The sequence below is a fragment of the Macaca nemestrina genome, chromosome 5 (assembly GCF_043159975.1).
Source record: "Macaca nemestrina isolate mMacNem1 chromosome 5, mMacNem.hap1, whole genome shotgun sequence".
NCBI classification, from domain to species: domain Eukaryota; kingdom Metazoa; phylum Chordata; class Mammalia; order Primates; family Cercopithecidae; genus Macaca; species Macaca nemestrina.
Window position 1 is genome coordinate 6300005 of NC_092129.1, and position 22698 is coordinate 6322702.

General features: G+C 36.4%; 1 protein-coding gene across 9 annotated transcripts in view; it reads left to right on the forward strand.

Annotated features, from left to right (window-relative positions):
• Positions 1 to 22698, forward strand: part of LOC105487544 (phosphodiesterase 10A) — a 661304-nt gene that overhangs the window by 617401 nt on the left and 21205 nt on the right. The gene's annotated exons all lie outside the window — the stretch shown is intronic.

The following is a 22698-nucleotide window of genomic DNA, read 5'->3' on the forward strand; positions in this document are numbered from 1 at the left end:
ATGTGGCATAAGTTTATATTTGAAAGAAGGAAAGTAAAAAACTTACATGTTTTTCATTTTATGTACATCTTGTTTATATTTACTTTAGACATTTTATTGTTTGACAAGATTACTGACAGTGTCCAGTGAGGATAATTAAAGTACAGATTGGAAGTTACACTAGTCACATGGGGATTGGCACTTTTCAAAGGGAAGGCTGGTGTGATGTTTCCCCAAGAGGTCCCTTCTTGCATTGATCACCATTCAGGGTGTGGCCATTGGCCTCAGAAACTCAAGAGCAAATGAAAATGGATTCCATTTTCAGAATCCAGTCCTATTAAGCAAGCTAATGTGATTGATATAGAAACTGGACTCTCCTTTTATTGATCTGTAATTGTATTAGGCAGTCACAAGGGTGAGAATATTGGCATCCCATGGGGTAGAAAGCCAAGTAGCGATGAAAAGTTTATTTGGTGAACATGGAATTACCACAAGGAGGATTAGATAAATTAGATATCCTAATGGAATCAGGCTAAATTAGTCTGATGCCCTTTTGTTTTTGAGGATGGGTGTGTCTTGCCTAGTGGATTTAGAAATAGGTCAGGTATGTTCATTATGAACCTGTTCACCCATCTGTATATTAGATCTAAGTTCATTGGCTAACCTGCCATCTCCCCTTGACAGTTTGTAGTGGTGACACTAGCTTTTATTGCTGTGGCTTTGTGTTTGCATGTCTGACCAACTTCATCTTAAATGAGGACATCTTTATCCTTCAGCTGGTGAGGACTGACTTACTGCTTCTATGCCAGTCTTGCTGAATTTGAATTTATACTTTTTTTTAGGTGTTCTGTATATCTCCTCTGTGGTTCATTAAGTACTGATCCTACATTTTGTTCTTTGAGACAGACTGTTTTAAAGTTCTTAGAAACAATTCACTATTCACTCAGGTACATCAAATACAAAACACAAATTTTGCAAATGACTAATAAAGTTTACCTCTTCAAGAATAAATACCATTTGTATAATGATATTGATGCCTTTGGATAAGTAGCAGTTATTTGTGATTCAACTTACCTGCAAACTGGACAGATCCAGATTTTGTAGAGTTTGAAACTGATACAATTTAGGGAACCTTATTTAAGAAAGACAATACAAAGTTATCTTGTTTTCACACATGACAGTTTGAAGACATTGCCAGGGCCTCTTCCAGGACCATGCAGAGTGTTGGTGTCAGGAAAAAGCACCTAAACATCAGTTAGGGTGTTCTAGCATGTCTTTCTTTTCCTTCAGCCCAGATGAGAAGTGCGGTCTACAGTCTTTATGTCTCCAACAGGTTGTGTGTAGTCCTTGTTCCAAGACCTGTAGAAACAGGTGTTTGTTCAGTATTTTTTTATGGCAATCAGAAGATCAGGGAAATAGAGCCTTCATGAAATATCCCTTGGTTTCCTGAAACCCATGCACTTTCCTTTTTTTCTTTTGGAGTTGTAAATAAGAATCATGTAACTAGTATCTAGTTTCTTGAATATAATCTTTTCAGCAGAATGATTACAATAATTATTATAAAATAGGAAATTTAAACATTTACTTGAAAATACCATCACTTTTGGCACTCATGTACATATGTGTTAGTGGTACATGTATAAATAATTTTTGACATATAACTTGAAAAGCAATTAAAACAAACGTGTATTGAAACACGCATTGAAAGGCAATGCATGTTTGTTTTAATAATTCAAATAATGTAGAGGTATAAAAAAAGAGTAATATTCTATTTTTCTGCATTCCAGTATCAACTATCTATTTGATGTAATGTCATCTTATGCATTTTTCTGTGATTTTTTAAAGGTAGGGGTGTGTGTGTGTGCATGTGTGCATACAGTATGTTAAGACATAACTCAGATGTATTACAAAATATATTTCATAATAAAGCAAGCCACACAAATTTTTTGGTTTCCCAGTGCATATAAAAGTTGTATTTACACCACACAGTCTACTAAGTATGCAATAACATTATGCCTAAAAAATGCATACCTTAATTTAAAAATGCTTTATTGCTTAAAAATGCTAATGATCATCTAAGACTTCAGCAAATCATAATCTTTTTACGGGTGGAGGGTCTTGCCTAAACATTGGTGGGTTCTGACCAGGGGGTGGTTGTAAATCGTAGGACGGTAGGGATGCATGTGGCAATTTATTTTCTTCTTTTTTAAAGATGGGGTCTTGTTCAGCCTGTCAATATGAAGTGGCATGATCATAGCTCACTGCAGCCTCAAACTCCTGGGTACCAGGGATCCTCCCACCTCAGCCTCCTGAGTAGCTGGGACTACAGACACACACCACCATGCCCAGCTAATTTTTTTCATTTCTTATTTTAGAGATAAGGTAGTGCTTTGTTGCCCAGGCTGGTCTCAAACTCCTGGCCTCAAGCAGTCCTCCCACCTCAGCCTCCTGAGTAACTGGGATTACAGGCAAGAGCCACTGTGCCCAACTTGGAGGTGGCGATTTCCTAAAATATGACATGAGTGAAGTTTGTCACATCAATGGACTCTTCCTTTCACGGAAAATTTCTCTGCAGCTTATGATGCTGTTTGATAGCATTTCACCTGGAGTAGAACTTCTTTCAACATTAAAGTCAGTCTTCTCAAACTCTGCCCCTACTTTGTCAACCAAGTTTATGGAATATTCTAAATCCTTTGTTGTCAATTCAACAATGTTCACAGCATCTTCACCAGAAGTAGATTTCATCTCAAGAAACTTCCCTGGCTCATCCATAAGAAGCACCTCATCCATTCAAGTTTGATGATGATTGCCTCAGTCATCATTTTCAGGCTCCACGAGTTTCTACCTACCACATCTGCAGTTTCTTCCTCCACTGAAGTCTTGAAGCTTTGACTACCTCCTGTGAATCATGAATGTTCTCAATGGCATCTAGAATGGTGAATCTTTTCCAAAAGGTTTTCAATTCACCTTTCCCACATTCATTAGAGGAATCACTATCTATAACAGCTATATTCTTACAAGACATATTTCTTAGATAATAGGACTTGAAAGACAAAATTACACCTTGATCCATTAGCTACAGAATAGATGTTGTATGAACAGGCTTGGAAACACATTAATCTTGTGCATGTCCATCAGAGCTCTTGAGTGACTTGGTTCATTGTCAGTGAGCAGTAACATTTTGAAACTAACCTTTCTTTCTGAGCAGTAGGTTTTGATAGTAGGCTTAAAATATTCAGTATATCGTACTCTGAACACACGTGCTATCGTTGGGGCTTTGTGGTTCGGTTTATCGAGCACAGACAGAATCCACTTAGCGTAATTCTTAAGGACCCTAGAATTTTTGAAATGGTAAATGATCATTGGCTTTACCCTGATATCACCAGCTACATTAGCCCCTGACAGGAGTCAGCTCATCCTTTGAAGCTTTGGAGCTAGACATTGACTTCTCCTGTCTAGGTATCAAAGTCCTAGATGTCTCTAATAGATGTTTTGTCTATACTGAAAATCCATTATTTAGTTGAGCCACCTTCATCCATTATCTTAGCTAGATCTTCTGAATAACCTGCTGCAACTTTTACATCAGCATTTGCTGCTTCAGCTTGCACTTTTTACCTTGCTTTAAACCTCTCGAACTAATCTCTGCTACTTTCAGGCTTTCCTTCTGCGGCCTTTTCACATCTCTCAGGCGTCATAGAATTGCACAGAGTTAAGGCTTTGCTCTGGATTAGCTTTGGGCTTAAGGGAATGTTTGATCTTCTATCCAGATTACTAAAACTTTCTTCATATCATCAAGAACACTTAAGTGCTCATGTGTTCACTGGAGTAGCACTTTTAATTTCCGTGAAGAATTTTTTCTTTGCATTCACAACTTGGCTGTTTGGCCCAGGAGTCCTTGCTTTCAGCCTATCTCAGCTTTAGATATGCCTTCCTAAGTTTAGTCACTTCCAGCTTTTGATTTAAAGTGAAAGACATATGACTTTTTTTCACTTGAACAGTTGGAGGTCATTGTAGAGTTATTAATTGGCCTAATTTCAATATTATTGCTTTTAGGGACCAAGGATGTTCAAGGACAGGGAGGGAGCTGGGGGAGCAGCCAGTTGGTGGAGCAGTCTGAATACACGCAACACTTATCGATTAAGTTCACCGTTGTATGTGGGTGTGATTCATGGCACCCACAAATAATTGTAATGGTAACATCAAAGATCACTGATCATAGATCACCATGACTGATACAATAAGATAATGAGAATATTTGAAATATTTCGAAAATTACCAAAATGTAACACAGAGAATCAAAGTAAGCACTTGCTGTTGGAAAAATGGTGCTGCTACTGCTGTACACAAGGTTGCCACAAAACTTTCCAAATTGTAAAAAAAAAAAAAAAAAACCAAAAACACCGTATTTGTGAAGCACAATCAGGCAAAATGCAATAAAACAATGTATGCCTGGAACGTATATTGCCATCAATTTATACATATATTAAATTCTCAGAAAAGGCTGTAGAAATTCACATGCCTTCTAAGATAAAGGTGGAAACCCCTTCTCAGTAAATACGCCATTCTCTGACCACTCACTATGTTGAGGATGTTTCTCAGTAAATACGCCGTTCTCTGACCACTCACTATGTTGAAGATGTTTTTATGTTTGTTTCTTACTTACTATTCTTACTTCTGTGTGTTTATTCATAAATTTTGCTTATTTTTTGTTGAATTGTTTACTTTTTTATGTATCAGTTTTTATTATATATTTTTGTTAAGGATATTAAAATTTTCTGTTATATATTACAGATATTTCTTTACATGATTTTCAAAAAACTTATTTGGATTTTCTTTTGAAAACAAATTTAGTTTCAGGAGGACAAATTTTTGATCTTTTAAAGAAATCAAGTCTCATAGTAACAAATAATTAAAATTTTCTTTACGTATTTTTATAGATTTAATTTTTATATTTAGATCTTAATTCTTCTAGACTTATATTTTTATGAACATAACTTTATTTCTGATGGAATGAATTGATACTATTAATGAATAATCAGGTTTCTTCTGAATTGAATTTATTACATTTTCTCGTAAACTTGGATAATTCTTTAGACCCTGTAAACCATTTATTACTAATTATCTAATTCTCCACTACAGTCATACAGCTTTGATTCTATAAATATGTTAAAATGTATCATACATACCTGCCCAAATAATCTTTACTTTCAATTCATGGAAATTGTCACTTCGTAAAAAATGTTTTAAGAAAAATGTCAAACTTACATTAAAGTAGAAATAATCCAATGTACAGTCATACCTAGATTCAAGAATTGGCAACAGTTTACCATGTTTTCTTTGCTTGCTTTTGGGGAATGGGGAGTGTGCCATTTCAACATAAATTACAGACCTTATGACCTCTTGCTTTTTTCAACATTAATATTTAAAAATAAAAAGAATATTCTCCTTCAGACTTTATTTTTCAGTCAGAAATATCTATGTTGACATTTTAATTGCAGTTTTATGACATTTATTTACTCACTTTAAAATGAAAGTGTGTTGTCTCTTCTAAGAACATGGCATGACTCTGTAGTCATGAATAAAATTGTACAGTTTGTTTACATTCCTCCTGTAGCTTTCTTGATAAAATTATATGGATTATTTTACAGATTTCTTCACTTGTGAATGTAATTTTTCTGATTTCCAACTGGAAATACAGTTTCCAATATATTTAAAATTATGAATTACATAGATACGTTATTTTTGCTTCATATGTTTTGAAACTTATTTGGTGCTTACACATTTAGATTTATTATGGCTTCTCAGTAATTTACCCTCTCATCAGTGTGAAATAAATTCTTTTTTTCTGCTGATGCTTCTTAAAATTTTCTGTGTCTAAAATAGCCACACAAGCTTTCTCATGTTTACTGTTGACATATCATATTCTTTCATAATTCTTTACTATCTCAACATCTGTCTTTGCATTGGAAGTGTGCCTTGTTAATAGCAATAGTTGAGACTTGCAATCACTGCTTTTTAATGTACTGTTTAGTCTATTTGCATTTATAAGTTGTCTAATTATCCATTTTCTATTTGGAGCTATTTGTGTTGGGGGAGTGATATTTCATTCTATATTTGCTTTTGTTTTTTCTTGTTATACCCTTTTTAAATTTTCAAGTGGTTGTTCTTGAGTTTACAGTATGCATTTTTATTAGTCTGCTTTGAATTAATATTATTTCAATTTTATTCAATGCAAAAAACTTAAAAAAATTCAATTTATACCTCTTTTTGTCTTTTCTGCTATTGTTATATATGTAGATATTATTGCTACATATGTTATACACCCCACCTAGGTTGCCAATATTTAAAAGAAATGGGCTGGGCGTGGTGGCTCACACCTGTAATCCCAGCACTTTGGGATGCCAAGCCAGGCTGATCACTTCAGGACGGGAGTTCGAGACCAGCCTAGCCAATATGGTGAAACCCCATCTCTAATAAAATACAAAAGTTAGCCAGGTGTGGTGGTGCATGCCTGTAATCCCAGCTACTCAGGAGGCTGAGACAGGAAAATTGCTTGAACCCGGGAGGTAGAGGTAGCAGTGAGCCAAGATCATGCCACTGCACTCCAGTCTGGGCAACAGAGCAAGACTTCATCTCAAAAAACCAAGAAAATAATTTAGGAAAAATAGTTTGTTTTTTTGTTTTTTGTTTTTTGTTTTTTGTTTTTGAGACAGAGTCTTGCTGTCGCCCAGGTTGGAGTGCAGTGGCGCGGTCTCAGCTCACTGCAAGCTCCGCCTCCTGGGTTCACACCATTCTCCTGCCTCAGCCTCCCGAGTAGCTGGGACTATAGGCTCCCACCACCACACCCGGCATTTTTTTGTATTTTTAGTAGAGATGGGATTTCACCGTGTTAGCCAGGATGGTCTTGATCTCCTGACCTCGTGATCCGCCTGCCTCAGCCTCCCAAAGTGCTGGGATTACAGGCGTGAGCCACCGTGCCCGGCTAGGAAAAATAGTTTTTTATATTTTCACATGTATACCATTTCCTCTGCTTTTAATTCATTCATGTAGGTCCAAATTTCCAACTTCTGTCATTTCATTGAAGCCCAAAGAACTTCCTCTGGCGTCTCTCAGTGTATTGGCAGCAGGTTCTTTGAGGTGTGTGTATTTTTTTGTTTTATTTTTTAATGTAAGAATGGCTTTATTGTGGCTTCACTTTTTAAAGATATTTTCACTGGACTTAGAATTCTTAGTAGACAGATTATTTTTTCAGCATTTCACGAAAGTCAGTAAATGGTCTTCTAGCCTCCGCCTGTTTTTTTTTTTTTTTTTTTTAATCCTGAGAATCAGCAGTTGTTGCTGCCCTGTGTGTGCTGTGATCTTTTACCCTGACTGCTTTTACAGTCATTCTTTTTGATGTCCTCTGAGGTTTCTGAGTCTGTGGGCTGCTGATTTCAGTGAAGTTTGGAGAAGTTTCAAGCATTATATTTCTTCAGATATTTTTTCTGCCCCAGTTGTCTAACAGAAGTGTCAAGAGTCTCTTCCGTTAGACCCCTTTATACTGTGTTACAGGTTATTAAGGCTCTGTATGGTTTTTCACTGGTAATGGTTTGTGTAATTTGTTGTGATCTGTCTAATCTCACTGTTTTTTTTCCTAATATTCTGTCCAATCTGTAGTTAACCTCATGTAGTGATTTTTTAAAGATACACACAGATGCGCATGCACGCGCACACACAGCCACACACATATGCATATATATGCATATATATATATATATAAAAAATATTTTCAAGTTCTGGGATTTCCTTTTGGTTCATTTTTATAGCTGCTATGTTTCTCCTGAAATTCCCCATCTCTTCACCTATCTTTTGTAAATATATATTTTCCTGAAGATTCTTTAGCATATCTGTACATTATTTAGAAATCATTGTCTGAATTTTTGCTATCTGGGTTTTCTATGAGTTTTGTCTTGTTTACTGATTTTACTCTAGACTGTGTAATACATTTCTCAGTTTCTTTACATGGCTAGTAAATTTTTTTTATATTTGTATACTACATTATGGATAACAAGCTCCATTATCTTTCTGGATGCTGTTGTCTTTCTCTGAAGGTAATTAACTTTTATCCTAGTGACCAGTTACATTTCTCATGAATCGTCCTAAATATGTGAGTATGTTCCTTTAAGCTTTAGTTGGGTGGTTCTGTTTTTGTTTTGGCCTTGTTACCCTCTGTCAAGGATTTGAAAGGAGTATGAATTCAAATTTGGGGGACTGCCGCTTCTGTGGTTCTCTCTGCTTTCTAGGATTTCCCTCCTCAACTTATGTGTGTTCTGACATGCCCGGTCTCTCCCTTCTCACTGGGCCCTGACTTTCTTTTGGGCTGTGTTTATGATATGCCCTTAGTAGAAAAGCTGTCTAAATAAGGATCTCACCCAGCGTGGTCTTGCCTTACAACGTTTAAATCTTCTCCCACTTACAACGTTTAAATCTTCTCCCACTTAAATCTTTAAATTAGTTTTAAATCTAATTTAAATCTAATTTAAATCTTTAAATCTTCTCCCACTTATGCCAGTTTTTAGGTAGTAGACAGCATCTTCAAGATTTGTTTTTAGTTCTATCTAGAATTTATTATTATTATTCTATTATTACCAGAATCTTAAAACTTTGTTTAGTATCTCGCCATTTCATTATATACTCTTTATCAGCTGAAAAGTTGTATTTTAGTCTCTTGGCTTTTTAAAGCATATAGTAATGTCATCTACAAATGAATAAAATTTGTTCTACTTTTCTGATGTTTGTATGTATTTTGCTTTCTGGTCTGACTGCATAGCTAGAATTTACAACACAACATTAGATTATTGTGAAGAAAGCAAGCACGTTAATATATGCATGACTTTAATAGACATGAGTTTAGAGTTTTAATTTTTAAGGTAGTATTTGATGTATCTTGATAAATCATGTTTATCATGTATAAGGTTTATCGGTATCAATGTTCTATGGATAGGTTTTTCTCTAATTTCTTAGTGTTACTGATTTCTTATTTGATGAATACATTTTTAAATTTTCTAATTTTGTGCCACTCCTTAATTTCTTGAACTCTACTTTTCCATGGAATTAGTTCTTTAATATGCTAAGAAAATAAAACTTTTCTTTTTTAGCATATTTGCATGTAATCTATTAATTTTGATATATAGTTGTTTTTTTGGTATCCTATAATTTGCTATAAACTATTGATCTTTCTTTCTGATCTGGAAAACTTTAAATAACTGATGTTAACCATTTTGGGAAGGTTCATTTAACCATTTGGGGAAGTATTCATTTGTGAAACTATCTAGTCACCTTTTAAATTTAAATTTAATTTAATTTACTTTTTTGAGACTGGGTTTTGCTCTGTCCTTGAGGCTGGAGTACAGTGGCACAACCACAGCTCACTGCAGCCTCGACCTCCCAGGCTCAAGTGGTCCTCCTACCTCAGTCTTTCAAGTACTTGAATAGCTGGGACCATAGGCAAACACCATCATGTCTGGCTACATTTTTTTATTATTTGTAGAGACAGAGTCTTGCTGTGTTGCCAGTGCTGGTCTTGAACTCCAGGGCTCAAGTGATCCTCCCACCCCAGCCTCCCAAAGTTCTGGCATTACAGGCATGAGCCATCGTTTCCAGCCTATCACCTTTTTAAGTGAAAAATCTTTAACAAACTTTCAGTGTCTTTTATGGTTTGGGGATTTGTTTTGTTTTTGCCACTTTATTCCATCTCTTGGGCAATGTATTATGCTACAAAATTATCTTTTGCCCTGAGATTTAAAACTTCATAAAAATATATGCACAGATTATTTTCACTTAAAATTTAATTGACATTACTAAATTTGTATTTATATCTGATTTTTAGTGTTTTATATTTTTATTTCTTCCTTTCTTACGTAATCCGACTTGCATGGGAATTTTTAATTACTCCTTTTTAATAAAACTAACTTTTATAAAATTTTTCATTTATTTGCTGTCTGTTCTTTCATCAATTTTAGCTTTTATTTTTATGCTTTCATTATACTTTTGGGTTTTTTCCTTGTTTCTCTGATTGAATAGTAATGAAACAATCATATGTATTATAATCTGGGTGTTGACTAAATTATAACTTGCAAGTTTTGATGAAGTATTTTTCATTAGTTTGTAGATTATTTATTTCTGCTTTTGTTTTCTTGTTCATATAGAGGTTATTTCAAAGTAATTTTCTAATTTCTAGATACTTTGGATGTTTGCTTGGTTTTTTTTGTTTTTATTTTGTTTGTTTTTTGTTCCTATAGACTTCTTTGTATTGTTGTAAACAGAATATAACTATTAAATTAAAATTTTATAGTTGATCAATATTTTCTTTCTGGCCAAGACACAAAAGATGATTGTTAAAGCAACTTTATTGAGGTATAATTACACTAATTTTAAGTTTTGACAAACGCAACTATTACCAGTCACGGTAAAGGTATAAAAAACCCTGCCACCACTTTACCCTTTCCCAATCAAATTTCCCTGCACCAGGCATAGAAATCAATGTGTTCTTTATTTATAGATTATATTTGTGCCTTAGTCCCTTCAGGCTATTATAACGAAATACCATAGACTGGGTGGCTTATAAATGGTTACTTCTCACATTTCTGGGGTATGAGTATTCCAGAATCAAGCTACTGGCAGTTTGAGTGTCTCAGTTTGAGGGAGGGCCTGTTTTTGGGTTCCTAGAGAGCCATTTTCTAGCTGCCACCTCACCTGATGGGAGAAGGGAGGGAGCTCTCTGAGGTTTCTTTTATGTAGGAATTAATCCCATTCATGGGGGCTCTACCCTCATGACATAATCACCTTCCAAAAGTCCCACCTCCAAATACTAACATGTTGGGCATTAGGATTTAACATATTAATTTTAGGGGAAAGAAGCATTCAGTCTGTAGCAACTTGTATTATCTAGAGTTACAAATATCTAGAATAACAGTAAGTGCTTTTCTGTTTCTGATTCCTCCTTCCTCTCTTCTTTTCTGATGTTTTCACTATTCTGGGTCTCTAGCAATTCCATGTGAATTTTAGAATCACCTTGTCAATTTCTACAGAAAAGCTAGCTAGGATTCTGATGCGGATAATGTTGAATGTGTAAATCAATTTTGGAAGTATTGCCATCTTCACAGTATTAAGTCTGTGTTTATGGGATGCTTTTCCATTTAATTATTGTTCTTTAATATTTTTCAACAATGTTTTCTAGTTTTCAAGCCCACATTTTGTACTTCTATTGTTAAATTTATTACTAAGGATTTTATTGTTTTGATAATATTGTAAATGAAATTTTGTTAATTTTATTTCCACATTGTTTATTGTTAGTATCTAGAAATAATTGATTTTTGTACTACCGATTGTATATCTTGACACCTTAATTAACTCATTTCTTCTAATAATTTTTTGGTGGATTGCTTAGGTTTCTCCATATGCACACAAGGGCATTTGGTCTTCAAATAGAGATAGTTGTACAATCAATTGTATTCAGAACCTGTCATCTCTTTCTTTTCTGTGTGTGTGTGTGTGGTTTTTTTTTGTTTGTTTGTTTGTTTTTTTTTTTTTGAGACAGAGTCTCACTCAGTCACCCAGGCTTGGAGTGCAGTGGCACAATCTTGGCTCACTGTCCCCTCCTTCCCCTGGGTTCAAGTGATTCTCCTGCCTCAGCCTCCCGAGTAGCTGGGATTACAGACACCTGCCACCACGCCTGGCTAATTTTTGTATTTTTAGTAGAGATGGGGTTTCACCATCTTGACCAGGCTGGTCTTGAAGTCCTGATCTCATGATCCACCTTCCTTGGCCTCCCAAAGTGCTGGGATTACAGGCGTGAGCCATGGCGCCTTGCCCATTTCTTTCTTTTTATTTAATCATTGGTTTGGCTTATACTGAATATCAGTGACAAGAGAAGACATCCTTTTCTTGTTTCTGAGTTTAGGGGGAAAGCATCTAGTCTTTCAACATTAAGTATAATATTAGATATGGGTATTTTATAGATGAACTTTATCAGGTTGAGGAAGTTTCCTTCTAATTCTGGTTTGTTGAGTGTTTATTTTTTTATTGTGAATGGGCGTTGGATTTTATCATATGCTTTATCTGAATCTATTGAGATTATCAAGCAGTTTTTATTTATTTTATTATTAAGGTGCATTAGATTAATTGATATTTAGATGTTAAACCAACCTTGCATTCCTGTGATAGATATCAAGTAATAATGGTGTTTAGTTGTTCTATATATTGCTGGATTTGGCTTGATAGTATTTTGTTGAGGACATTAGTGTCTGTATTCATAAATTGTACTGCTCTATAGTTTTCTTTTTTGTGGTATTTGTCTTATTTTGGTGTCAGGGTAACACTGGCCTCATGGAATTAGCTGGTGAGTATTCCCTCCTCTACTATTTTTTGGAAGCGTTTATGAAGAATTTCTATTAATTCATCTTCAAATGTTTGATAGAATTTACCAGTGAAGTCATGTGGGTATAGATGTTTCTTTGTGGTTATTATTTTTCCCTTTGACTACTAATTCAGTCTTTTTACTTGTTATACATCTATTCACATTGACTATTTCTTCTTGTGTCATATTTAGTCACTCATGTCTTTCTAGGAATTTGTCCATTTTCAACTAAGTTGTCTACTTTATTGGCATACAGTTGTTCATTGTAGTTCTTTATGATCCTTCTTATTTCTGTAAGATTGGTAGTAAAGTTCCCTTTTTCAATTCTGTTCTTTATTAAGTTGAATCTTCTTTCTTTTTCTCCCTCTCCCTCTCTGTCTTGTCTTTGTCAGTCTAGCTTAAAAGTTTATCAGTTTTGTTGATCTTTTCAAATAACCAGCTTTTGGTATCACTGATTTTTTCCTAATGTTTTCCTCATCCAAATTGCATTTATTTCTTTTGTAAGTTTTATTTGTTTCCTTCTGTTTGCTTTAGTTTTAGTTAGCTCCTCCTTTTCTAGTGTCTTAAGGCAGATTAGGTTATTGATTTGAATTATTTCTTCTTTGTTAATATAGATGTTCATAGCTCTAAATTTTCCTCTAAATACTGTTTAACTGCATCCCATGAGCTTTGATATATTGTGTCTTTATTTTCATACATCTCAAGGGATTTTCACATTTCCCTTTTAATTTCTTCTTTGATACATCTCAAGGGATTTTCACATTTCCCTTTTAATTTCTTCTTTGATACATTTATTATTGTATTCATATTCTAGGACTGCTGTAACAAAGTATACCACAAACCAAATGGCTTAAAACAACAGAAATTTATTTTCTCACAATTCTTAAGGCCAGAAGTCTGAAATCAAGGTACCAGCAACGTTGGTTCCTTCTGGAGGGTTCAGAAGGACCATAAGTTCAATGCTTCTCTCCTAGCTTTTAACAGATGCTGGCAAGTTTAGGCATTTGTAGTCTATGAGTGTATCACTCCAATCTCTGCCTCCATCATCACATGCCAGTGGTGAGATCCCTGTGTGTCTCTGTGTATTCACTTGGCATCCTTCCTTCTTTGTATCACTTTCCTCTTCCTATAAGGACACCAGTCATATTGCATTAAGGGCCCACATTTTTCCAATATTTCCTCATCTTAATGAATTATGTCAGGAAGAACACTATTTCTATATAGCGTCACATTCTGAGGAACTGTCAGGACTTCAACATATCTCTTTTGGGGACACAATTTAGCACATAATAGTCATGTAAGAATTTGTTTTAAAATTTCCGTACAGTTTTGAAGATTCCAAGTTTCTTTTTGTTATTGATTTCATTGTGGTCAGATAACATATTTTGTATTATTTTTATTCTTTTAAATCTAATGAGACTTGTTTTATTTCCTAACATTTAATTTAGCCTGGGGGATGTTCCATGTGTACTCAAAAAGAATATATATTTTGTTCTTGGGTGGCATGCTCTGTACCTGTCTTTTAGGCCTGTTCATTGATTTTTGTACTGCTGATCTTGTATCTTGAAATCTTGATGAATGTGTTTATTACTTCTAATGCTTAGACATCTCCGTACACACATAAGATTATGTCATTTCAAATAGAGATAATTATACAATTCTCTTTTAATCTGTTTGCCTTTTATTTCTATTTGATTATTGTCTGGCTTGTGCTGAATATAATTGACAAGAGCAGACATTCTTCTTGTTCCTGTTCTTAGGGGGAAAGCATATTGTCTTTTACCCTTAAGTAATGAGCCCCCCAATATTAAGCCTTTGATGTTGATCTTCAAACAGAATGTGAGAATATATTCTCAGTATTTATGTTTAATAAAGGTCTTATAACTTTGTAAAGTCAATAATAAGATAACCCAAGAAAAAATTATATGAAAGATTTTTACAGAATTTAAAGCCAATAAACACATGGCATTTTCTCAACATCTCCAATCATAAGGTAAAACCAGGGTGGTGTACCATTATGCACCCACTAGAATGGCGAGAATTACAAAGACCAACAGTATCAATTGTTGACAAGCGATATGGTTTGGCTGTGTCTCCACCCAAATCTCATCTCAGATTGTAATCCCCGTGTGTCAAGGGAAGGGCTTGGTGGGAGGTGATTGAATCGTGGGGGCAGATTTCCCCTTTGCCATTCTCATGATAGTGAATGAATTCTCACCCAGATCTGGTTGTTTGTAAGTGTGTGGCACCTCCCACTTTTCTCTCTCTCTCTTTGTTTCTGTCTCTCTCTCTCTCTCTCTCTGTGTGTGTCTCCATCCTCCCGCCCTGCGGCCATATAAGATAATACTTGCTTCCCTTTCACCTTTGCCATGATTGTAAGTTTTCCAAGGCCTCCCCAGCCATGTGGAACTGTGAGTCAATCAACCCTCTTTTCTTTATAAATTACCCAATCTCAGGTAGTTCTTTATAGCAGTGTGAAAATGGACTAATACAGCAAGGATGTCAAGCAGCCGAAATACTCATATATTGCTGGTAGGCATATGGAATTTGTACAGCTACTTTAGAAGACACCTTAGTTGCTTTGTTTTTGTTTTGTTTTGTTTTAATAAAGCTGAACATGTTCCTACACGGTGTTCTAGCAGTTCACTCTCAGGTATTTTTATTTCAAGAGGAAGGAAAGTTTACTTTCACACACAGACTAGGATACATGTTCATAGCAACATTACTCTTAGTATATCCCACCTGGAGGCAACCTAAATGTCCAGCAACAAGGGCTAGATACACAACTTTAGACATTTAAACAATGGAATACTGTACTATTCAGCAGTTTTTAAAATTATGGACTCTGAATCATGAAACAACATGGTTGAATCACACGAATGTTAATCTGAGCAAAATGCTTACATACTACTATATGATACCATTTTAATGCAGTTCTATAACAGGCAAAACAATAATGTTAGTGATTGTGCTGGAATTTAAACTGGCAGTTGCTGGGGTTAGATTAGAGACCTTGACTAGAAAATGAGAGGTTTCTGGGTGATAAAAACCTTTCTTGTCATCATTGGTGTGGTCGTTACAGACTGCATATATTTTCATACTCATCCAATATCCTTCAGATTTATGCATTTCATTCTATATAACAGAACCTAAAGTATAAAAAATAACATGATCTAGAAATCTGCTGTGATAAAATACAAAGCATTTTGTTTCAAGTATTTTGTTCTTAAGATGTCAATTACCTCAGTATCACTTTAAATGAAATAATTAAAAGGTTAATATAGAATGATCCTTAATTCACTAAGTGAGATCTTATCTCACTGTGAGGTGATTAGGAATTGATAAGCTCGTAGAAGCGGTCCACAGAATTCTGCTTTATAATGAGTAAAGTTATAATGTACTTAAGAACTAATAATGAGTTCAAAATTCACACATTTACATTGCTGTGATGGCTAATTATATAAGGAATTGCCCAACACAAGCCATTTTTTGCTGTCGTAGGAGATGGACTATGTAGAATTTGGTCACTGGAAGGCTTTTACCACCAGCGCGGAAATGCCCTCATGGCTATTAGAAACCCTTCTCTTCTCCTCACCATTTTCTAGAGCTCCTTATAACACTCGAGTTAACATAGACATCATTTCCCCTGTTATGAGGATGTGGACTCCTCCACCTGTCCTTTTCAAAGATTTGCTATTGCTTCCCATGTTCCCTAGGTGGCACCATCTGTATCTTTACAGTTGTTTCTCCCATCTGAAGTCTGCAGATGGATGCTTTACCTCAGTTGTAGAAATAACTCAATTGGAATTCAGTCACTCAGTTGAACAACTGATTTGAGTTATTCAAATAACTCAGTTCTCATCTGTGCAGATGTGCAGGTACCATCTCCAGCTCGAAGTGGCTTTTATATCTTACTCTTTATTTTCTTGTTTGGACAATTCATGTTCAAAAGAAACAAGATTAAGTATGCTCTTAGCTGATGTCGTTGGCCTTAGGACTGATGTGGTTATACGATAGGCACTTGCCTCCGCTGCTGGTTATTCTTTCTTCAGGATGGCTCATGAGTTTTCTCCATACTATTCATAAAGGATACTTCTCCAAAATTATTTTTTCTCTGTTAAGGTATGGTCTTAAGCCAGAAATACATTTCCAGACTGGTTTTCTTTATTATACAATTTACCTTTGCTTATCAGTGTGGTGTCATGCCTTTACTAACAATTCATCTTTTCTTTTGGAACCTAGTTCCAGCTGTTATTTCTGATGTGGGCATTTATCTTAGCCTATAAATTTTCCCTCTTATTTGAAACTATAATTCTTTTTTGAATTAACCAACTTTATTTCTTAAAGAAATTTTAGATTCACAGAAAGATTGGGTAGAAAGTACAGAGTTCCTCTATATCCTGGTCCCCACACATGGACAACTTCCCCCACTGTTGGTATCCTGCACCAGAATGGTACGTTTATTACAATTAATGAACCAACATTGAATCATCATTATCACCTAAAGTCTGTAGTTTACATTAGGATCCAGGCTTAATGATGTACATTCTATGGGTTTGGACAAATGTATCCACCATTTTAGCATCACACAGAAGAATTCCGCTGCCCTAGAAATCCCTCGTGCTCTGCCTATTCATTCCTCGCTCTCCACAACCCCTGGCAATCTCTGATCCTTTTACAGTCCTCATACCATTGCCTTTTCCAGAATATCATATAGTTGGAATCATAGAGTAGTTGACTTTCAAATTGGCTTTTTCCACAAAGTAATATGCATTTAAGTTTCTTCCATGTCTTTTCATGGCTTGATAGCTCATTTCTTTTCAGCATCAAATAATATTGCATTGTGTGGATGTACCAACATTCATTTACCCATTCATCTACTGAAGGACACCATTGTTGTTTCCAAGTTTTGACAGTTATTTGTAAAGCTGTCTATACATCCATGTGCAGGTGCTTTTGTAAGCATAAGTTTCCAACTCCTCTGGGTAAATACTAAGGAGCATGATTACTGGGTCATATTATCAGAGTGTGTCTAATTCTGTATGAAATATACCAGACTGTTTTCCACAATGGCTGGACCTTTTGCATTCCCACCAGCAATGAATGAGAATTCCTCTTACTCCATATCCAGCATTGGGCATTGTTAGTTTTCTGGATCTTGGCCATTCTAATAGATGTGTAATGTTATCTCATTGTCTTAATCCACATATTTATGATGACATATGATGTGGACCATCTTTTCACATGCTTATTTGCCATCTTTATATATATTTTTAGTGGGGTGTCAGTTCATGTCTTTAGCCCTATTTTATATTTGGGTATTTTTTTTATTATTGAATTTTAAGGGTTCTCTGTATATTTGTGGTAACGGCCTCTGATCAGGTATGCCTTTTGCCAATGTTTTCACTCAGTCTGTGGCTTGCCTTTTTACTCTTTTGACAGTGTCTTTTGCAGGGCATAAATTTTTTAATTTTTAATGAAGTCTAGCTTATTCTTTCATGAATCATGCCTTTGTGTTGTATTTAAAAGTAATCATCAAATTCTGGATGAATATATTTTTCTTCTATGTTATATATATGTTACAGTTTTGTGTTTTGTTTTTAAGGTTGTGATCCATTTTGAATTAAGTTTTGTAAAGGTTGTAAGGTCTCTGTCTAGATGCATTGTTTGTTTTTTGTTTTTGTTTTTATTTTTGTTTTTGCGTGCAGATGTCCAGTTGTTCTGGCACCATTTGTTAAAAATAGAACTAATTTTTTAAATGCTTGTTGTTTATTAGTTTGATAAATATCCAACTTAGTTTCATTTGTTTTGTACTTTTAGTGAATCAATTTATCTGATATTGTTTGAAACTTTGTAGCTAATATATGATAATATTTCTTAGGTGATCTTTTTTGGAGATGTCAGTTATAATTACTGTCTTGGGTAGTTGCTAGATGACAGTCAGTGGCCTCTTCCTTTCTATCCAGAATTAATACTAAAACACAGGAGTGTCTATTTCATTTGAAGAAATAAATGGCAGGCTTGGCTTGAGAACTCAAGTTGCCAAATGTATAGAGCCAGACATCCTTATTTGTATTAAGAATCAGTGTATTTCTGTACCATAACTAGACAGAGAGAAAGGTGCAACTTATAAATGCATTTTCATTTATTAGAAAAATTAATACTTAAAGTTAATATTTTTAGAATAATTCTCAAATCATCTGGGTGCAGTGGCTCACACCTGTAATCCCAGCACTTTGGGAGGCCAAGGTGGGCAGATGACTTGAGGTCAGGAGTTTGAGACTAGCCTGGCTAACATGGTGAAACCCCATCTCTACTAAAAATACAAAAATTAACTGGGCGTGGTGGCAGGCATCTATAATCCCAGCTACTTGGGAGGCTGAGGCAGGAGAATCACTTGAACCCAGGAGGCGGAGGTTGCAGTAAGCTGAGATCGCATCACTGCACTCCAGTCTAGGCAACAGAGTGAGACTCAGTCTCAAAAAAAATTCCCAAATTTTGTATTTTCATTGTTTATTTCATGGATATTTTGTGTTAAAATTAGAGTGACCATGCTCCACTGTTTGCCTAGATCAATCTCAGCTAACACCTGTTGAGCTAAAATAATTCGTAGCAGTCTGGCTTTTGCTCTCAAAACTGTATTGGCTTGAACATAAATGATGTGGCATACCATCCTTGTTGCAATGATGGCATGTCATGTAATGGAAAGCGTCACATTCTGGGCTTTTGTGTAGTGGTAAAGCCCAGAGGTATGGATAACTGTGACACTGTCTAGCACATAGTAGGTGTTCAGCAAATATTTCTTAAGTAAACGAATAATCCAAAATAGCAAGTAATTCAAATTATAGGCTGTATAATGTGATCATGTACTCATGTATATCTTTGATTGTTGGCAATTTTTGTCCTGGTAATTTTTTTTTTTTAATTTCATTCTTTGTTTCATTCATTCTGGAGTTACATTCTCTTGACTTTTGCTGGAAGTCTTAATCTTTTTTTTTTTTTGAAACGGAGCCTCACTCTGTCACCCAGGCTAGAGTGCAGTGGCACGATCTCGGCTCACTGCAAGCTCCGCCTCCTGGGTTCACGCCATTCTCCTGCCTCAGCCTCCTGAGTAGCTGGGACTACAGGTGCCCGCCAACATGCCTGGCTAATTTTTTGTATTTTTAGTAGAGACGGGGTTTCACTCTGTTAGCCAGGATGGTCTCAATCTCCTGACCTCATAATCCATTCGCCTTAGCCTCCCAAAATGCTGGGATTACAGGCATGAGCCGCCACGCCCAACCAGAAGTCCTAATCTTCTGACACTTGCTTCCCACCTTTTGTCCTTACCTTTTGTCCTTACCATCTGCCCCTCACATTTACTATGATGTCGTTAGCTATTATGTCATTTACTCATATTGACATTGTGACCACAACTGTGATTAAAGACACTAGGTATTTTTTTATGATATTTTATTTTAAAAATGAAACAGCCAAAGCCCAATTGTGTATGAAAGTCATTGTCATGTGTGTTTCAAATGTAGATGAATAATTTGTTTACATAGGACATACAGGGCAGACTTCACAAATACCTTACACTTAATAATAAATATTTTTTTAAACTTTAGCGAAGACTGACAAGTGAATTTAGGATCCTAGAAATCAATTATTACACAGTGTATTAGTCTGTTCTCATGCTCCTAATAAAAACATAGCTGAGACTGAGTAATTTATAAAGAAAAGAGGTTTAATTTACTCACAGTTTAGCATGGCTAGGGAGGCCTCAGAAAATTTACAATCATGATGGAAGGAGAAGAAAACACGTCCTTCTTAACATGGCAGCAGGAGGGAGAAGAATGTGTGCTGAGTGAAGAGGGAAACCCCTTAAAAAACCATCAGCTTTTGTGAGAACTAACTCACTATCATGAGGACAGGATGGGGAAACTACCCCCATGTTTCACTTATCTCCACCTGGTCCCTCCCATGACAAGTGAGGATTAGGGGAACTACAATTCAAGATGGGATTTGAGTGGGGACACAGCCAAACCATGTCATTCTGCCCCTGGCCCCTTCCAGATCTCATGTCCTCACAATTCCAAACACAATCCTATACTTCCAACGGTCCCTCAAATTCTTAACTAATTCCAGTGTTAACTCAAAAGTTCAAGTCCAAAGTCTCATCTGACACAAGTCCCTTCCACCTATGAGCCTATAAAATCAAAAGCAAGTTAGTTACTTCCTAAATTCGATGGAGATACAGGTATTGGGTAAATATAGCCATTCCAAATGGGAAAAATTGGCCAAAGCAAAGGGGTTACATGCCCCATACAAATCCAAAATCCAGTAGGGCAGGCATTAAACCTTAAAGTTCCAAATGATCTACTTCAACTCTATGTCTCACATCCAGGTCATGCTGATGCAAGAGGTGGGCTCCCACGGCCTTCGGAAGCTCTGCTCCTGTGGCTCTGCAGGATACAGTTACCCTCCCAGCTGCTTGCATGGGCTGGCATTGAGTGTCTACAGCTTTTCCAGGTGCATGGTGCAAGCTGTAGGTGGATCTACCATTCTGGGATCTGGAGGATAGTGGCCCTCTTCTCACAGCTCCACAAGGCACTGCCCCAGTGGGAACTCTGTGTGGGTGCTCTGACTTCACATTTCCCTTTCACACTACCCTAGCAGAGGTTCTCCATGAGGGCTCTGGCCCTGCAGCAAACTTCTGCCTGGACCTCTAGGTTTTTCCATACATCCTCTGAAACCTCAATTCTTGACTTCTCTGCACCTGCAGGCCCAACACCACATGTAAGCCACCAAGGCTTGGGACTTGCATCCACTGAAACAACAACCTGAGCTGTACATTGGCCCCTTTTAGTCACCACTGGAGTTGAAGCAGCTGGTACACAGGGCACCATGTCCCAATGCTACATAGAGCAGGGGGAGGCCTGTGAAACCATTTTTCCCCCCTAGGCCTCTGGGCCTGTGATGGGAGGAGCTGCCATGAAGGTCTTTTACATGGCCTGGAGACATTTTTGCCATTGTCTTGGTGATTAACACTCAGTTCTTCCGTGCTTAAGTAAGTTTCTGCAGCCAGCTTGAATTTCTTCCCAGAAAATTTGTTCTTTTCTACCACATCATCAGGCTGCACATTTTTCAAACTTTTATGCTCTGCTTTCCCCTGAATGCTTTGCCACTTAGAAATTTCTTCCACCAGATACCCTAAATCGTCTCTCTCAAGTTCAAAGTTCCACAGTTCCCTAGGGCAGGGGCAAAATGCCACCAGTCTCTTTGCATAGCAAGAGTGACCTTTATTCCAGTTCCCAACAACTTCCTCATCTACATCGGAGACCACCTGGACCAGCCTGGACTTTACTGTCCTTATCACTATCAGCATTTTTGTCAAAGCTGTTCAACAAGTCTCTAGGAAGTTTCAAACCTTCCCACATCTTTCTGTCTTCTGAGTTCCCCAAGTTTCTAGGAAGTTCCAAACTTTCCCACATTTTCCTGCCTTCTGAGCCATCCAAACTGTTCTTACCTCTGCCTATTACCCAGTTCCAAAGTCACTTCCACAGTTTCATGTATCTTTATAGCAGCACCCAACTCTCTGCAGTACCAATTTACTGTATTAGTCTATTTTTCTCATGCTGCTTTGAAGAAATACCCAAGACTGGGTAATTTATAAAGGAAAGAGGTTTAATTAACTCACAGTTCAGCATGTCTGGGGAGGCCTCAGGAGACTTACAGTTATGGCAGAAGGGGATGGTAACACATCCTTCTTCACGTGGCAGCAGGAGAGAGAGAAATGAGTGCCCAGCAAAGGGGGAAGCCCCTTATAAAACCATCAGCTCTTGTGAAAACTAACTCCCATCACAAAACGGGAAGGGGGAAACCGCCCCCATGATTCAGTTATCTCCACCTCATCCCTCCCACAACATCTGGAGATAATGGCAACTACAATTTAAGATGACATTTGGGTGGGGGACAACTATATCAGACAGTTTAAATCTAGCTTATGAAAGGGGATTTGCTACTAACAGAAAAGATATAGGAAATGTAACGCAGGGCCACCAATCATCTGTGAACTGCTTGATTTCTGCACTGAAATTTCCCTTCAAAGCGCTTTTCCTGACTACAACTAAAAGCAAATGTCATATCTGGAAACCAGCTGTGAACTCAAGCCAAGCATAGGCAAAAGTAGAGTTATTGTTTTTTGTTGAAATGAGCAAGCATGGTCTCGTTATGGCTAAATAGAACCAGGTATAGTCTTGCCTAAGGACCATTTCAGCGAATTCAGAAAAGATCATAGTGCGTTTTAGGCTATGATATCAGGTAAAAGTATCCTTTTAAGT